At 45.6% G+C, this 18397-nt stretch overlaps 1 pseudogene; it reads left to right on the top strand.

Annotated features, from left to right (window-relative positions):
• Positions 1-866: 866 nt before the first annotated feature.
• Positions 867-8211, top strand: LOC132580043 (histo-blood group ABO system transferase 1-like; annotated as a pseudogene).
• The last annotated feature ends 10186 nt before the right edge of the window (positions 8212-18397 follow it).

Below are 18397 nucleotides of genomic sequence, written 5' to 3'. Positions count from 1 at the left end.
CCCTTGCCCAGATTACCCAGAGGTTTGGGCTGGGATGTCGTCAGTATGCAGATGACACCCAGTTTTATCTGTTGATGGGCGGCCAGTCCAACGCCTCCCTAGAAGATCTGACCATGGCACTTCAAGCTGTGGCAGGGTAGCTCAGGCTGAGTTGACCGAAGTTGAATCTGATGAAGACAGAGGTCCTGTACCTAAGTCGTGGCGGTCTAGGAACTGAGGTCTTATTACCAACCTTTGACGGGACACTACTTACACCGGCGCCCAAGGCCAAAAGTTTAGAGGTGCTCCTGGATCCTTCTTTAAATATGAAGGCCCAGGTGGCAGCCACCGCCAGATCAATCTGTCAAGCGTGCTTATTTCTGTAACATAATTGTTTCTTAGACAAAGAGCAGGTCATCAGCTTTCTATTGCTCTCCCCTTATTTACAACCATTGGGCAAGTAATAAATCCATCTGGCCCAAGGATGTTTATGCTACAATCTGGCTGGTACCACTTTCAAGTAACCTCTCCCACAGGTTCACACAGACAACTCTTATCTTCTGCTAGAGAAGTGTGAGAATGGGAGATGTTTTTATAAGCCTAATTTCCTTAGTAATAAAAGAGATAGTGTTTAGTAACTTTTGAACCTGTGACTCAAGTATGCATCTGTAATGTGAAGATATCCTATATAGCAACTGTGTAACCCTATATACGTCATTACTCCCAAGGCTTGTGTCCTTGGTACAGCTTCTGAATTTCTAACAATAAAACAACTTTGATTTAAATCAAAAGACTGTTTATTGAGAAATATCTGCGCTTGACATTTTGGGAGTAAATCTACTTGGGGACGTAACCGACTTGGAAACTTTCTACCCAAATGGCCGAGAATGCTCCAGATAATGGAGAAGCCCCCCAAAACCCAGAACGACGAAGATCAAGGACCCGACACAGCCCCGAGACAACCTCCATGGCAGGGTGGTTGCAACTGGTGAGTGAGGTGGAAATCAACATGAAGAGAGTGGTTCTCCAGCACCAACAGCAAGGGGGTAAGGGGGGACATGAGTATCGGCCAGGGGCAAAAGCAGAATGGTAGAAAGCAAGTCAGTCTGAGGGAACAGCTAAACCATCCACCCCTAGATGTTGCTTTTGGTGCGGCAACCCCAACCATATGGCAGCCAACTGCACAGAGCGGCCTTGAGGTCCCCCCTCACCCCAAAGACCAGTGCACTCAAGGTGAAAAAGGCGAAGGGACGAGTGAATGAACCAGCTTAGGGCAGCTCAGTGTCTGGAACCCCACAAGAGGAAGAAATCATCATTGTTGACGAGCTGGGAGAAGACGCCTGGGAAGACGAGCTGGCGGGAAATGAGGGCGACCTGCACTGAGAAGTGTCGAGCAGCAGGTCGTGGAATTAATGGCATTGCTGAGGGTGAGAATTACTGGGACCTTGTTTTTCATCCTACTGACTTTGCTGAATCCTAGACTTAAATGTTTTATACATGCCCGAGCACTACTAGATTCGGGGTGTACCAGAGACATAATCACACCCAAACTAGTAGAAGCTCTTGGACTCCCTACGAGTCCACTACAACACCCCATGCAATTTGAGCAAATGGATGGGACAATAATGAAGGGGGACCCCTGTATGGAGCAAACCCAGGGGGTGCCAATGGAAATAGAAAACCACTGGGATACAGACATTTTTGTTGTGGCCCCTTCTTCATCATTTGACATTGTCCTGGGAGTGGGATGGTTGGCCAAACAGGAACCCAACATAAAACCATAGACTTTAGAGGTGGATGTGAACCCCACCAATGGAACGTGGAGTGGGATCCGGAACCGCCCCCTCTAAATGAAAAACTATGTCTCACTATAGAAGAGGTGAAATCAATTCCCCATGAGTATAGAGACTTAAAACAAGTGTTCAGTGAAAAAGAAGCTAATGAGCCTCCCCCCTATCAAGATACAGACTGTGCTATAGAATTGATTCCGGGGCAGAGCCTTCCTCGAGCTAAACTATACTCCGTGGGGTGGGCTGAAAAAGCAGAACTTTGCAAGTTTCTAGACAAGAACTTAAAGTGGGGGTTCATCAGACCAGCTATGGCCCCCCCACGCTGCCCCCGTGCTGTTTAGAAGAAGGACGGGGGGCTCTGGCTATGTATGGATTTTAGGGGTATCAATGTGATTTTGACCTTGAATGCGTACCTCATACCCCTAATAAAGGATTTATTGAGCACTTGTCAAAGGGAAAGATTTTCACCAAGCTGGATCTAAGAGACGCTTATTTCCGGGTATGCATAAAAGAGGGGGATGAATGGAAGACGGCGTTTAACATGCTGATGGGACAATTCAAATACTTAGTCATGCCATTCGGGCTACAAGGGGCCCTGGGAGTTTTCATGAACTTTATAAATGAGGTCCTGCATAAACATTTGTACCAAGGGGTAGTGGTGTACCTGGATGATATAATTATTTATTCAAATGACTTCCCCTCCCATATGAAATTAGTGAGGGAAGTCTTAGCAACCCTCTATGAAAATCAGCTGTATTCAAAACTATCCAAGTGTGAAGTCCATAAGACCGAATTGAATTACCTAGGTTACAGAGTGTTGGGGAGGGGTTTGGCAATGGACCCAGCCAAAATGCAAGCCGTACTAGATTGGGAACCCCCGAGGACACATAGACAGCTCCAATCATTCATCGGATTCGTAAATTTTTATCGTAATTTTATACAAGGGTTCGCACATACCATGCTCCTTTTGACGGACCTTCTTAAAATGAAAGAGAGAGGACTTTCTTAAAAAGAAGCGGCCAGCAGCAAAATTAAATTGGACAGAAAATTGTCAAGAAGCCTTCAACAAGTTAAAAAGGTTGTTCACCAATGAACCCATCCTGATTCACCCCAATGAATTAAAACCCTTCGTGGTCCAATGCGACGCCAGCGATGTTGCTGTGGGGGCAATTCTCATGCAACCAAATGAGGGGGGGGGGTCCCTAAAACCGTGCGCTTACATCTCTAAAAAATTCTCTCAAGATCAGAGGAATTGGTCAGTGTGGGACAAGGAAGCTTTCGCCGTAACATTCGCACTAAAGACATGGTGATCTTTGTTACCTAGAAGCCCTTACTGGTCGCAGGAAACTGACTGAGAAACAGATCCGGTGGGATTCTTTGCTAAGTTCGATTTTAAACTGAAGCACATCCCGGAATCTAAAAATTTTCTGGTCAATACGCTATCTCAAGTTCCCCAGCACAACAGCCAAAGGGAGGAGGTGATCGATTCACTCATCTCTACCAGCCAATTGGGGGGAGTAGTAACTACCTGCTCACAAGCAAAATGTGAAAAATTAGAAGAGAAGTGGGAGGGAGAAAGACTGATTGCCGAGGTGGAAAAGGAAAGAGATGCAATACCCGAGATGGTAAAGAAAGGGGAGGGGGGCTTCTGGTACAAGGATAGTAAACTTTACGTACCAGAGAGCCTCCAAAAAGAAGTGATCCAATTCTGTCATGACAGCAAGCTATCTGGCCACTTTGGATATGTAAAAACCCTGCATCTAGTGAATAGACAATTTTGGTGGCCATTTATGAAGAAAGACATCTCTAATTATGTCGCTTTGTGCTCAATATGTTTGATGGCTAAGAGAAGGGGGGGAAAGCCCCCAGGGTTGTTACAACCATTAGAAACAGCAACCAGACCGTGGTCGGTAGTCTCATTGGATTTTATTGGAGAGCTTCCCTCATCTCAGGGAAAGATCATAATACTTGTAGTAGTGGACACTTTCTCTAAGCAAGCCCACTTCATTCCATGCTCTCAAATACCCATGGCTAAAAGACTAGCTCAATTACTCTTCCAACACGTAGTGAAACTACACTCGTTTCCGGAAAAGTTAATTAGTGACAGAGGTGTACAGTTCGTTGACAACTTCTGGTGGGAGTTTTGTAAATTAACTGGGATTGAGCAGGGATTGAGCTCTGCGTACCATCCCCAGACTGACGGACAGATGGAAAAAATAAATGTACTGCTGGAGCAATGCTTAAGATGCTTTGTGAACTATCAGCAGACCAACTGGGCAGAGTAACTTCCATTTGCAGAATATGGCTATAATAGCATACATAGCTCCACCAAATCATCCCCCTTTCTAGTAGTGAATGGGTATGAAGGGAAAACCTTTCCACAACTACCAGGGGGAAAGATGCCTGAAATACCATCAATGAGCAATGGTGGGGAATGTTGGGGAAGGCTTGGAACAACATCCAAGAAAATTTGGAATTGGCTAAGGAGAACTACAAAAAACATTACGATAAGCATCATTCACCCACCTGGGATTTTAAAGTGGGAGATACAGTGTTCCTGTCAACCAAGAACTTGCCTCTACCACAAACTTCTAAAAAACTGGCATACAAGTTTTTGGGACCGTTCCTTATTAAACGTGTAATCAATAAAGTGATTGTAGAACTTGAATTACCCAAACTGTTTAGTAAGATACATCCCATCTTTCATTGCAGTTTACTTCAGAGGGATCCTGGAGCCACGCTTTGGCATTCCCGACCCAAAGTTCCTGAGCCTATTCCAGTGGGGGACCAGAATCACCATGAAGTAAAAGAAATCTTAGATGCTAAACTGAAGCGGGGTGTATTGTATTTTCTGATTAGATGGAAACATTTCTCAACAGCACACGATGAGTGGGCAGTTAGCTCAAATGTGACAGTGCCAGCGCTGATTAAACAGTTCTATGCTAAATATCCTTCAAAACCCCGGAGAGCGGCTTAGGGGGGACAGTATGTCAAGCACGCTTATTTCTGTAACATAATGATTTCTTAGACAAAGAGCAGGTCATTAGCTTTCTACTGCTCCCCCCTTATTTACAGCCATTGGGCAAGTAATAAATCCATCTGGTCCAAGGATGTTTATGCTACAGCCTGGCTGGTACCACTTTCAAGTCGCCTCTCCCACCGGTTCACACAGACAACTCTTATCTTTGGCTAGAGAAGTGTGAGAATGGGAGATGTCTTAATAGCCTAAATTCCTTAGTAATAAAAGAGATAGTGTTTAGTAACCTTTGAACCTGTGACTCGAGTATGCATCTGTAATGTAACCTTTGAAGATATCCTATATAGCAACTGTGTAACCTTGTATACGTCATTACTCCTAAGGCTTGTGTCCTTGGTACAGCTTCTGAATTTCTAACAATAAAACAGCTTTGATTTAAAACAAAAGACTGCTTATTGAGAAATATTGGCGCTTGACACAGCCTTCTATCATCTATGGCTGATAAGGCAGATGGTTCCCTACCTCGAACACAGTGACTTGGCGACAGTGATCCATGCCATGGTCACCTCAAGATTGGATTACTGCAATGCCCTCTACATGCGGCTGCCCTTGTCTCAAACCTGGAAGCTTCAACTAGTGCAGAACGCAGCAGCCAGGTTGTTAATGGGTCTTCCTTTACGGAAGCACATTCAACCTGTGCTGAAAGAGCTGCACTGGTTGCCTATCGCATACTGGGTTTGTTTCAAGGTGTTGGTTCTCATCTTTAAGGCCCTATATGACCAGGGGCCTGCATACCTTAAGAAATGCTTTTCCCCACATGTTCCCTGGAGAGCACTTCGGTCTGGATCACAAAATCTACCTAAAATCCTCAGTCCTAAGGGGGCCAAGCTCACGCCATCTAGAGCCAGAGCTTTCTCTGTAGTGGTCCACGCTTGTGGAATGAGTTGCTGGATGAGGTCAGGGTCCTGAGAGAGCTCATACAGTTCCGCAGGGCCTGTAAGACGGCACTCTTCCACCAGGCATTTGTAAACTAGACTGTTGGCCACTACAGCTTTTAGGCAACATACGAACCATCCCTTGCAATCTGCTGTACAGCAGCAGCGGAGAGGACAACCTAAGGTTTGCTTTGCAGGGAATTATAAATCTGAAACTTAAGACCATAGCACCGAAATGTATTTTATGATTTTATACTATTTTATGTTTTTATGGTTTAACGTCACATTACGATGTCTATTCATGCATACACAAGTCTATGTAAGCTGCCCGGAGCCTGCCTTGGGGGGAGGGTGGGATATAAATGGAATAAAATAAATAAATAAATAAATTCTTATTTTGGACCGGGCATAGACTTCCAGCCTAACCTGCCTCTCAGGATTGTTGTTCAGATCACATAGCTAGGACTCTCTCTCCATCTTTCCTCTTCCCTATCAAGTAAGTTAGTTTCTAAATAAATATTTATCTACACTTTAACTAGGCTGTGCACCACTGCTGTGTTAATTACTCTGCCAACAATTAAATAAATATATTATTTATTACAAGGTTTATATCCTGTCTTTCCTACTGGTTCAAGGTGGTTGCCAGCAATAGTTAAAAACATGTTCTGTTGAAACCAAGAATAAGCCCCAAATCTCTCTCCCCTTCCCCCCTGAAAAGATGCTGTCTAATCTCTCCTACCTAATCTTAAATAGGTACAGACATGGCCTGGCCCAACCCCACATGGCCCATCCCAACCAGGTCTCATTTATGTCAGATCCGGCCCTCCTAATAAATGAGTCCAGCACTCCTAATCTAAAGTTTCTAACACTATTAGTTAATTTTTATTGATGACCACATTGAACCAGCAATGTCATCCGGTGTTACTTTTTCTGTGCTGTATAAAAAGCAAGCAGTTGACATGCTTGACATGCTTTGTGTTGGCTGAGGCTATGTCTGGGGTACAAAGAAGAAGAAAAGGCTCTGAAGGGGGCAGCAAGAAGACAATTAGATAAGGACAGTGAGGTTGGCACTTTCTCTCCGGTTAAACATTGACCTGCTTTATATTACCTTCCGTTGTTGCTTCAGCCAGGGGTTGTTTTGTAGAAAAATAGGTGGTGGAGCTCATCCAGGGATTGTTATGCAGCTGCACATACTATTCAATGGCAAGGAGGTGAAACTCTCAGAAAGGTTCAGAAGCTGCTCTCCTGTGAGCTCCCACTGAATCTGAGGCCTCGTTTCAGCCCAGTTAACACTAACAAACATGACCCCAACTTGTAATTCTTTTAATCTGCTAAAAAAACATTTCCACAACTCTGCATACTCACTGCCCACTTTCTCTATATTAAGGACTGCTTGCCATTCCATACTATTGTCTGATGAAGTGTCCTGAGAGAACATGAAAGCTCACATTCTGAATAAAACTTTGTTGGTCTTAAAGGTGCAACTTAAGTCTTGCTTTGTCCTACTGCTTCAGACCAACACGACTGCCCACCTGTATCTACCTCCTGCTAAGTGTAATTCCTTGCCTGTCTCCAGATTGCTACCCTTAAGACAATATCCTCCTCCTTCTTGGAAGTTCCACACTCTCTCTCTCTTTCTCTCTCTGAGTCAGAAAAAGGGCCACAAGAACTAACCATTGATGCAACCCTTCCTGCCCTCCTTCTCATGACAAATAAAGCAGAACACAGTAGAAGATTCCAAACAAAACAATAAAGCTACTGTGTAACCAAAACAAATCACTTCGTATCTTAAACAAGTTTACTTGAAAAACTTTCTATATAAAAGTATCCTATGCAGTCCAAAGTGCCAAAAGGCACCACATAAATAGTCTTGAAGTCCAAAAACTGGTAAAACCCCCACAATCTTCACAGATAGGCCTGAAGCTGTTCCTAACATCACTGTCAAAGCTGGAAGGGAGATAGTCCCTCTGAAAGTCCAAAATTACCCCAGGTGGCAGGAAATCTCCATGCGCCGGATGGAGATGATCAATCACTACTCTCAACAGTGCTTTATTCATGAAGTTGACTTTCTGGTGTGTGTCGATGTAGACATGCGGTTTGGTGACCATGTTGGAGTAGAGATTTGAGTGAAGTATTTGGCACGATTCACCCAGGTTTCTATGCCTCTGAGTGCAAAGTATTCACGTACGAACGACGTCCCATCTCTGAAGCTTTCATTCCCCAAGATGAGGGGGATTTTTACTATGCTGGAGGCTTCTTTGGAGGAACTGTGGCTGAAGTTTACAAGCTCACCAAGAAGTGCCATGAAGCCGTCATGACTGACAAAAACAAAAGTGTGGAGGCTGTCTGGCAGGAAGAGAGCCACCTAAAGAAGTATTTTGTGTACAATAAACCAATAAAATTACTTTTCCCAGAATATTTGTGGTTTAGTGAGCATGACAGCCCAAGGTTTCTCAAGAAGATGAGATTTAGTGAAATCCCCAAGAACCGTAATGTAATTAGATATAAAAGACATTTGCGTGTGAAATGATAGCTAGACTTTTTCTGCCGAATGAATAAAATATCATTATTTATTACAAAAGAGGTTTGTCGTTACACAAGGTGTCTTTAGTCAAGTAAAAACCAAGGTCCACATGAGGACAAAAATGGAATGAGTGATCCCTCTTTTCAGACCTCCCCCAAGACAGGTAACATCAAGGTCATTGCTGCCTGTGCCCTGGTCATCCTCGTTGCTCTCTTCTTCACCCGCTCCATTCTGCGCACATCCTTTTTGAAGTAAGCCCTCCAGAATTTCACATCCGTGTGCTTGTGATCACTGGCAGAGGTCTCCTTGTGGCCAGCATTTAGTGAACATTGTAACAGACAGCCACACCCTAGAAGATGGGGAGGGGGAAGAAATGTGTCTCCGTAGAGACCAGCTTTCCGCCAGCCAGGGAGAGGAAGTGGCTGAAGTTACTGTAACCAAATCCCTACTCCTCCACATGCACCTGCTGAGTGATCTTGGGTCAGTCACAGTTCTTGAAACAGCTATTCTCTCAAGAGCAGTTCTCAGAGCTCTCTCAGCCTTGCCTGCCTCACAGGATGTCTGTTGTGGGGAGGAGAAGGGAAAGGAGATTGTAAACTGCTCTGAGACTCCCTTGGGTAGTAAAGGGTGGGGTATGGATTCATTCTTCTTCTTCTTCTTCTTCTTCTTCTTCTTCTTCTTCTTCTTCTTCTTCTTCTTCTTCTTCTTCTTCTTCTTCTTCTTCTTCTTCTTCTTCTTCTTCTTCTTCTTCTTCTTCTTCTTCTTCTTCTCCTCCTCCTCCTCCTCCTCCTCCTCCTCCTCCTCCTCCTCCTCCTCCTCCTCCTCCTCCTCCTCCTCCTTCTTCTTCTTCTAAAATAGTATTTTGTAGTTTAAAAACGAAGCAGCAAGTCTAGGGTAATTCCTACATCCAGAGTCCCATTCCCTTTATAAAAGCACCTACTCGATCCATTCTGTTATGACATAGTCCTTCAGGACAACACCCTCCTGAGCCCTGAGCAATCATTTCTCATGGATTGGGTTCAAAGGGTTGCTATTGGAAACTAGTTTTCATCAGTGTGGGACTTATCTCGTGGGATACCACAGGATGCAATCCTATCCCCCTTGCTTTTCAATCACTATATAAAGCCCTTGGGATAAATCATTCATGGTTTGGGGGTTGGTTGTCATCAATATGCTGAGATGCCCAGCTCTGTATATCCTTGTTTGGTGTAGTGATTAAGTGTATGGACTCTTATCTGGGAGAAGTGGGTTTGATTCCCGACTCCTACACTTGCACCTGCTGGAATGGCCTTGGGTCAGTCATAGCTCTCGTAGGAGTTGTCCTTGAAAGGGCAGCTTCTGGGAGAACTCTCTCAGCCCCACTCACCTCACAGGATGTCTAATGTGGGCGGGTGATGGTAAAGGAGATTGTGAGCCTCTCTGAGACTCTGTCCTTGAAATGGCAGCTTCTGGGAAAGTTCTCTCAGGCACACCCACCTCACAGAGTGTCTGTTGTGGGGGAAAGAGATAAAGGAGATTGTACACCACTCTAAAGGTGCTTTTACATTCAGTTTGATCCAGAGTTTTAGAGTCTTCAAATCGCCGGCCACTGTTCCACTTTATTTTCCTTTTACATTCAAGCGTTTCAATTGGGGGGGGGGGGGTGGTCTCTGATCAGAGGGCAGCTGGAATACCAGGGCTTAGTTAAATGTATACGATTGCTTGGAAATTGTGTCAACACTGCAAAAACAATACAAATTTGAATCACTAGATGAGGCAAACAATGATATGTAAAAATTTCAAATGCTGTCAGTTCTCACGCAAATTACTGCAGCTTGTGGTGGCTTTTGGAGGAGTCTTTTAAAACACAGGAAAACTTTTACAATACAAGTTTGCAACACCCGTAGAGAAAAGACCAGAGCAAAACTAGTCTCAAGAAAAATGCTTTTGTGGCGTTGTCGAAACCCATCTCACTGAAACAAATATAAATGATCGGGAAGCAATGATGTGAAACAATTATGGGAACGTTATGTAATGCAAAAGGTGAGTTTACAATGCGGAGATAGAGAGTCGCAAACTGCCAGTGTAAAAACACCCTAAGTCTCTGATTCAGAGAGAAGGGTGGGGTATAAATTTGCAGTCTTCTTCTTGTTATCGAAATCTCCTGGTGATTTGGTTCTGGGTGTTGTTGCTAGAGAGACCTGAATTGTTCACTGACTGTTGTGATAAATTGGGTAAGAGTCAACAAACTGAAACTAAACATGAAAAGACAGAGATAATGCTGGGTGGGAAGGCATTGTTGCTCCTGCATTTGATGAAGTTCAGCTGACCCTTGTTGACTCAGTTAAAAGCCTCGGGTTTTACTGGCTACAACTTGACTCATTCTTTTGATGGGTGCCCTATTGTAACAGACAGCCACACCCTAGAAGAAGGGGAAGGAGAAATAGGCAAAATCCACAACAGCTCATATGTAGCTAAGAACAAATGGCTGGCTCAGTGAGCTGTGAGCTGGCCAGAAAAGGAGCAGCCAGGAGCCTCCGGACCACACATGGCCCACCCCCAGAACAGGGACATGTGCACCTTGGAGAAGCTTCCAGAGTGCTTATGCACCTGTTGGCCGCTCTCCGGGCTCTTCCCGGCCGTCCAAATAACTTGGGAAGTGCCTCAAAGTCTTTCTGGGGGGGCTTCAATCCAGCCCAGGATGGGATGCGTATGGGATGGGGACGTGTGTACATTTTTTAAAGATTTGCTTGCCTGCCGTCCCTGGGGTGACATAAACCACCCGTCTTTTATCAGCCCATGTATCTTCTCTGTTGTGACCTTTTGGAATGGCTTGAGGTCTCCTGGCTTTCTGTTTTTCCTCTGCAAAACTGAATTGTTCAAGAAGGCCTTTCTGCAAAGGCAATAGGGCTGCATTGTGAAACTTGAATAATGTCAGGCTCTCCCCCCCCCCCCCCACCGATTACTCAATAAATAGTCCATTTGGTTCCAAAAGGTTTCCTTTATTAAAGGATTCAGGTAGGAAATCTCAGATGAAGTCTGAAGCAGAACTGGGGTACAATACTGGGATGAGCAGTAATATAGTTTCAGCAAAGGCATAGCAAGCAATGATAATCCCCCTCCCCTTTCCCCCCCATAGCATTTCTTTAGAACTCTGGTGAACCAGACAGAGACACAGTAGGCAACCACATCCTTCTGTGGAATACAAGAGTGAATCAATAGGAGATCTTCCCAGGAGGTCTTCTGCCAGGTACTGACCCATGTTACCTCTCTGATTCCATTTTGGTGCTGAGGGCCATCTCTCCCCACCATTTGATGTGCATTTCTTGTGGACTGAGGCAATGCTAGAAGCCCCTGGCCCAAGGAGAACTTTGTTCACTGATGGCTTCAGGCAGTGCTGCTGCTGGAAAGAGCTGGAGGCCTCAAACTCCAGTTGCCCAGGTGAAGAGAAGCCAACACCTCATGTGCTACCCGGTCCTTTCTTCTCAATAGCTCACTTCTCAGGCAGGGGCTCTTTGATGTTTTTACCGTGCAGTTCTACAGAGAGTTGCATCTTGTAATCCCATTGAACTCAATGGACAGAAAGGTGTAAATCTGTGCTGTAAAAGTGCAGCTATCAGGGTGGCAGCAGCAGTAAAATCTAAGGAGTCAGAGAAGACATTCTGCATCATTACGTCCTTATTTCCTTCATCAGTTACATTTAATTGCCTTATTACCTACTCTGTTTGTTGTGTCTTAATTTTCTCTTGTCATGTGGTGCCATGAAGATTTAAAGGTGGCTCATGAAAATTCTATATAAACCAATTCCATATGTTAGCATCCAAGCATTTTTTCAGCTTTACAGTAAGAAATCCCTTCTTCCCTACATCCATGAGATTCATGCTTTAAGAGCTAATGTTGCTCAGTATGATGATGATAGACGATTTCCTATCTCTCTAGTTTGGAAAAAAAATGTAAAATGTACTTCATTTTTTAAATTCAAAAGTCTCTATTAAGTCTGGACAGTTTCCTTTTGTGTTCATATTCTATAATGAATGATAAAGGTCTTCTTGTTTCTTCTAGGTATGTTGTCTTCCTCCAGAAGTTTCTAGAAACCGCAGAGACTTATTTCATGGCTGGGCACAGAGTGAAGTATTATATCTTCACTGATAGGCCTGAAGCTGTTCCTAACATCACTGTCAAAGCTGGAAGGGAGATAGTCCCTCTGAAAGTCCAAAATTACCCCAGGTGGCAGGAAATCTCCATGCGCCGGATGGAAATGATCAGTCACTACTCTCAGTAGCACTTTATCCATGAAGTTGACTTTCTGGTGTGTGTCGATGTAGACATGCGGTTTGGTGACCATGTTGGAGTAGAGATTTTGAGTGAGGTATTTGGCACAATTCACCCAGGTTTCTATGCCTCTGAGCACAAGGTATTTACCTACGAACGACATCCCATCTCTGAAGCTTTCATTCCCCAAGATGAGGGGGATTTTTACTATGCTGGAGGCTTCTTTGGAGGATAGGGTTCCCAACCCCCCTGCCCTACCGGGGGACCCCTGGATTAGGAGGCTTTCCCCCCCGATCTCCAAGAACGTGGAAGCGGGAGGGGTGGGGGTGGGGGAAACGGCGTGGCCTCCCTTCACGAGGTGCATGCTGGGACTCGTAGTCCTTGCATCCTCTCCAGCTGCTACAGGCATCTCCTTGGGGAGTCTGGCCGGCGGAGGGGGGGGGAGCTCCGCCCCCAGAGGACCATGTGCGTTTCTACCTCCGGAGGCTTCCGTCCCTGATTGAAAGGCTTCCTCTTGGGATGGGGTGTCTGTGTTACTTTGAAGAAGTTGGCAGCAACTCGTGAGTAGAGAGGCCAATCCCCCTTCAGTGTTGCCAGAAATGGGGGTGGGTGGGAAGTCTGCTGAGTACTTCATTATTCTCTATGTGGAGATCGATTCTCATACGGTATAATGGGGAATTGATCTGGAGGTTTTGAGGGCTCTGGGGCACTGTTTTTTGAGGTAGAGGCACCAAATTTTCAGTATAGTATCTAGTGACTCTCTCCAAAGTATCCACCAAGTTTCAAAACGATTGGACCATGGGGTCCAATTCTATGAGCCTCAAAAGGTGGTGCCCCTATCCTTCATTATTTCCTATGGAAGGAAGGCATTTAAAAAGGTGTGCAGTCCCTTTAAATGTGATGGCCAGAACTCCCTTGGAGTTCAATTATGCTTGTCACACCCTTGTTCCTGGCTCCGCCCCGATGTCTCCTGGCTCCACCCCCAAAGTCCCCAGATATTTCTTGAATTGGACTTGGCAACCCTATTGGAGGAACTGTGGCTGAAGTTTACAAGCTCACCAAGAAGTGCCACGAAGCCATCATGGCTGACAAAAACAAAAGCGTGGAGGCCATCTGGCAGGAAGAGAGCCACCTAAACAAGTATTTTGTGTACCATAAACCAACAAAAATCCTTTCCTCTGAATACTTGTGGGACAATAGTTTTGGTAGCCCACAGTTCCTCAAGAAAAAGAGATTTGTTTCTGTGCAAAAGAACCATGCTGCAATCAGAAATAAAAGAAATTCACACTAGAAATGTTAGCCAGATTTTTTTTAACTGTAGAATGAATAATATTTAAAATAAAATATTTATTTCAAATGATAGGGCTATGTTTACAAGGTTAATCTTGTTTTTTCTATGAAGGATGAAAGTGTTCCACGGAAGGGCAAAAAGGGAGTGGCATTCTAAATGGGAAATGAAACAATTCAGCTACAATTTCCAGTATTAATTTATTATTATTATGATTTGTTATAATCAGATATTTGACCAGTAGATGGTGTTCAACAGTTCAAGATCCAGCCACTAGCTCTCACATTTGTGAGTCAGGTCTTTAACTTCTCTTATTGAGAGAACACAAAATGTTAGAAATTCAGCTATAAGCTGTGAGGCTTTTGTGAGGTTTTTTTTGCAGATAAAGTCTTGTCACTCCATTGTGATTTCCCTGCTAACATTGATACGGTATATGAACTGGAGGCTCCTTGGCCACCTTGAGATCCAGTTTGGTATAGTAGTTAAGAGCGCGGACTCTAATCTGGGAAAACCAGGTTTGATTCCCCACTTCTCCACATGCAACTGCTGGGTGGTCTTAGGCAACCGCAGTTCTGTCAGAACTGTTCTTTGAAGAGTAGTTCTTGAACGAGCTCTCTCACCTCCACTTGCCTCACAGGGTGTCTATTGTGGGGAGGGGAAGGGGATGAGATTGCAAGCTGCTCTGAGACTCTGAGTGAAGGGCAGGGTGTAAATCCTTCCTCCTCCTCTTTTCTTGACAGCTTCAGCTGACTTTCCCAAGCTGATGTTGACAGGATTCTGGGTGCTGTCAGGCCGACCACTTGCCTCTTGGGCTGTCATGGCTGGTGAAAACCAGTGGTGAGTATGGGGCCCCTTGGTGGATTATCTCTGGATCCTACAGATCCTCCAATTACTGCCCAGTCATAAATATTTCATTCTGGGGAAGGTAGTTGAGAGTGTTGTGGCAGAGCAGCTCTAGAAGTTCATGGAGAACACATCAGCTGTGAACCCATTCCAGTCTTGCTTCTGCCCCAGCCATGGTCAACCATGACCTACTGACCCACTGTCTCAGCCCAGGAGTTTATGAGATGGCCTTGAAGTGGAGAGCTAGTTTGGTGTAGTGGTTAAGCGTGTGGACTCTTATCTGGGAGAACTGGGTGTGATTCCCCACTCCTCCACTTGCACCTGCTAGCATGGCCTTGGGTCAGCCATAGCTCTGGCAGAGGTTGTCCTTGAAAGGGCAGCTGCTGTGAGAGCCCTCTCAGTCCCACCCCCCTCACAGGGGGTGTTGTGAGGGAGGAAGGTAAAGGAGATTGTGAGCCGCTCTGAGACTCTTTGGAGTGGAGGGCGGGATATAAATCCAATATCATCATCATCATCATCTTCTTCTTCTTCTTCTTCTTCTTCTTCTTCTTCTTCTTCTTCTTCTTCTTCTTTTCTTATTTCTTATAAATCCAATTTCTTCTTCTTCTTCTTACCTCATTCCTCCAAGGTTGAGGACAGGCTAGCACTAGGAGAGAAAGTGTCACCTAGATACACCTTGGTGTACAGGGTCCCTCAGGGCAATCCTCTCCCCAATGTTGTTTAACATCTACATGCACCCCCTTCCCCAGATGGTGTGAAGTTTTGGGTTGGGATGTCATCAGTCTGCTGGGCAGGTGGCCAGATGCCACCCCAGCAAATTTTACTGAGGGGCTGGAGGAAGTAGTGGGATGGTTGGAGCAGACTTGGCTGAGGTGGAATCCATCTAAGACAGAGGTTCTGTGGCTGGGCAGGGGGGATTCCAACTCTTGACTCCTGATGGTGCTTCTTTTCACTGTCAAGAGCCTGGGTGTGGTTCTGGATGCCTCCCTTTCAATGGAAGCCCAGATCACAAATGCAGCTAGACTGACATTCTTTCAGCCTCTCCAGGTCAGGCAACTGGCCCCCTTCCTCTGTCACCCTGACCTTGCCACAGTCAGCCCTGGTGCTGGGGGTTCTGCCCTCCCGAGGACTCTAATCTCACACACATTTCGCGCATGTGGCATGATGATGTCACCTGAATGTGATGTCATTGCAACGGTGTGTTTTGCTGGCTGGACAGCAGCCACTGCCCAGCCAGCTCCCTCTGACGCGGGGGAGAGGGCTGAGCAAGAGGTGGGCTGAGTGTTCTCGCCTGGCTTGCCCCTTATCCATCCCTCTCCCTCTTCAGTGGAAGCTGGTTGGGCAACGGCTGCATCCTTCTTCCTTCACTCCGAATCGGAGCGAAGGAAAAAGGATGCAGGTGGCCACTGCCCAGCCAGCTCCCTCTGACGCGGGGAAGAGGGCTGGGCAAGGGGCGGGCTAAGCGTTCTCGCTTGCCCCACCCCTTGCTCAGCCCCCTCCTGCTTCAGAGGGAGCTGGACAGGGGCTGTGTCCTTCTTCCTTCACTCCAAGTAATTGCAGCAAAGAAAGAATGACGCGAAGTATCAGGGTTGGCATGAGCGGGGACAGGGAGGGGTGCCTGCTGCTTCCAACTCTGTGATTCTATGAAACTTTTATGGACTCAAGTAACAGTGAGGAGTGGATGATATAACGCTTTATTAATTTAGTCTGTGTTAAGAATATAAAGATTATGGTTTAATAAAGAGTTTAGAACGAAGGCAGGGATTCTCTATTTGGATTTATTGTGTGCTATATCCAGAACAAACCCATAGTGTTACTGAGCTGGCTAGGTGTTAAGTGCTTTAGTGTAGGAAAGCCAACTAGTTGCCGAGAGGTTCTTAAGTGCACTCCTATACTGAACCAGGCCTCACCAGAGTCAGCAGAACAGCAGGCAACCCAATGCCAAGTGGCCCTACAATTGTGATTCCGGCCTTCCCCATCTCCACTGTGAACTTCAGGGTTACCTTTCCACCTGCAATATCGTGTTACGGCCCCCTAAGTACCCCCGCAAAGGGCACACTGGGTAAGACATCTTATCCTTCACAGCACAAGTCTGATTTGTTATTTTAGGAGGCGGCTGTAGGGCGCCTCCAGGATTTCTCCTTATCGCAGAACTCCCTTCCTGACCCACGCACCTTGATCAATGGGCCATCCCCACAACTGGGCGGCCTTTTCTCTTCAGCAATCAAGGGTTATCAGTGGGTCCTTGAGCTCTCACATTCCCAGCCAGAATCAGACAGGAAGATTAACACCCGGAAACCCAGCCCCACACATTGATGCACATGGTCGTTTCCTGGGAGCCCCTTTCAGCATCTCCCAACATATTGTTTTACTCCCAGCTAATCCCATCACCACATTGTTCCAAGCGGTAATCATGTCACCCTGCCTCAGGACATGTTTCTCTCTATGAAAATAGAATCCAAAGCTTAGTGTGTGTGTTGCCCTGGATCCAAACTGTACACACAAGATGCTGATCACCTTGCCCTCCTCCTGGGACCTGAGATCTCTTCTGGATAGGTAGCTATAATTCCCTGAACCCCTGCTCTGTTACCTCTCACTTTGTATTTCTGTAACTTGCATGTGTGTCCAGTATGTATTTATTCTCTGTGTGTGTGTGCATTATGTTATTTTCTTAATAAAACAACCTCCCTTGGCTGAGCAACAGTCTGATTAATTCTGAGAGTTCTCTAAGGAAACATCTTGCTATATAATTGCTGTAAAAGATACCATCACCACCTTTTGTTAAGCCTAAGGTCTCCTTTAAGAGCTAATATCCCCTCAAATATTAGGAGCCCCCCAATTTTGGTAACAGTTGTTCCCCAATATCCCCCTTCATTTGTCTTATTGAGTGATCCATTCCAGTGTTAATGGAGTGATGTCCCAAGCATGTCACATTCATTGGCTTTCAAGAAGTGTGGAATATTTTGTGCCTCTTTTGGAGGATACTTCTTGTCCCTGTCTTGTCTTCTGACAGACAGCAGCAGAAGTTGCCTGTCTCCCTTTCTGAGTAAAGCCATAAACCTGGAGTTCAAGGAGGAGTAGTTTTTTGCGCTGTCCCACTGCACCATGGCTTTGAAAATGCAGTCCACCAGATCACTGAGGGGGCAGGGATCCATGTGGTGCATCAGCCTGCTCTACTGCCCAAGAGCTGGAATCCAAGACCAATTTCCTACTCGCCTTACGCTGGTCTCACGCTGCTCTTCTCTGCGGGGCTTCCGTTGGATTTCACACTTCACACTATATGCCCTGCAGCTGCAACTAGCTTTGCCTTTTTTGCTCAGCAAACAGAAACTGGTTTTTAGAGGTAAAAAGGCAAAGCTAGTTGCACCCCTGGGGCAGATAGTGTGAAATCAGACAGAAGCCCCGCTGAGACTGGGCGCGTGAGAGCGGTGTAAGGTGAGTGGGAAATCGGTCTAAGTGTGTGCAGCTTTATATAGGCCACAGAGGAAAACTATGTAGGTAAGTTTCCCTGTACCCAATGAAGACAGAAGCCATCATCTCTCCCCCTCCATTTCCCATCCCACATCTGAAACCACAGGGGGCCAGTGAGAAATCCCTGTTCAGTCATTGGGTGATGAGGACCTTTTCAACCTCCCACACAAGCCGTTCCTGCATGGAAGGTTCTGGAGTGCTGGATCATTCACAGTACAGATGAGGGGAGCAGAGATGCTGGGGGACATGAATCTTCTTCTGCTACGTTCCATCCTCAGAACAGATTCTTATTTATTTATTTTTGCAAGAAAGATCAGTTAAAAGGAATCGTGGCATGCA

The sequence above is a fragment of the Heteronotia binoei genome, chromosome 12 (assembly GCF_032191835.1).
Source record: "Heteronotia binoei isolate CCM8104 ecotype False Entrance Well chromosome 12, APGP_CSIRO_Hbin_v1, whole genome shotgun sequence".
Classification (NCBI taxonomy): domain Eukaryota; kingdom Metazoa; phylum Chordata; class Lepidosauria; order Squamata; family Gekkonidae; genus Heteronotia; species Heteronotia binoei.
Note: the sequence above shows the minus strand (reverse complement) of the source record. Positions and strands in the feature narration are given on the sequence as shown.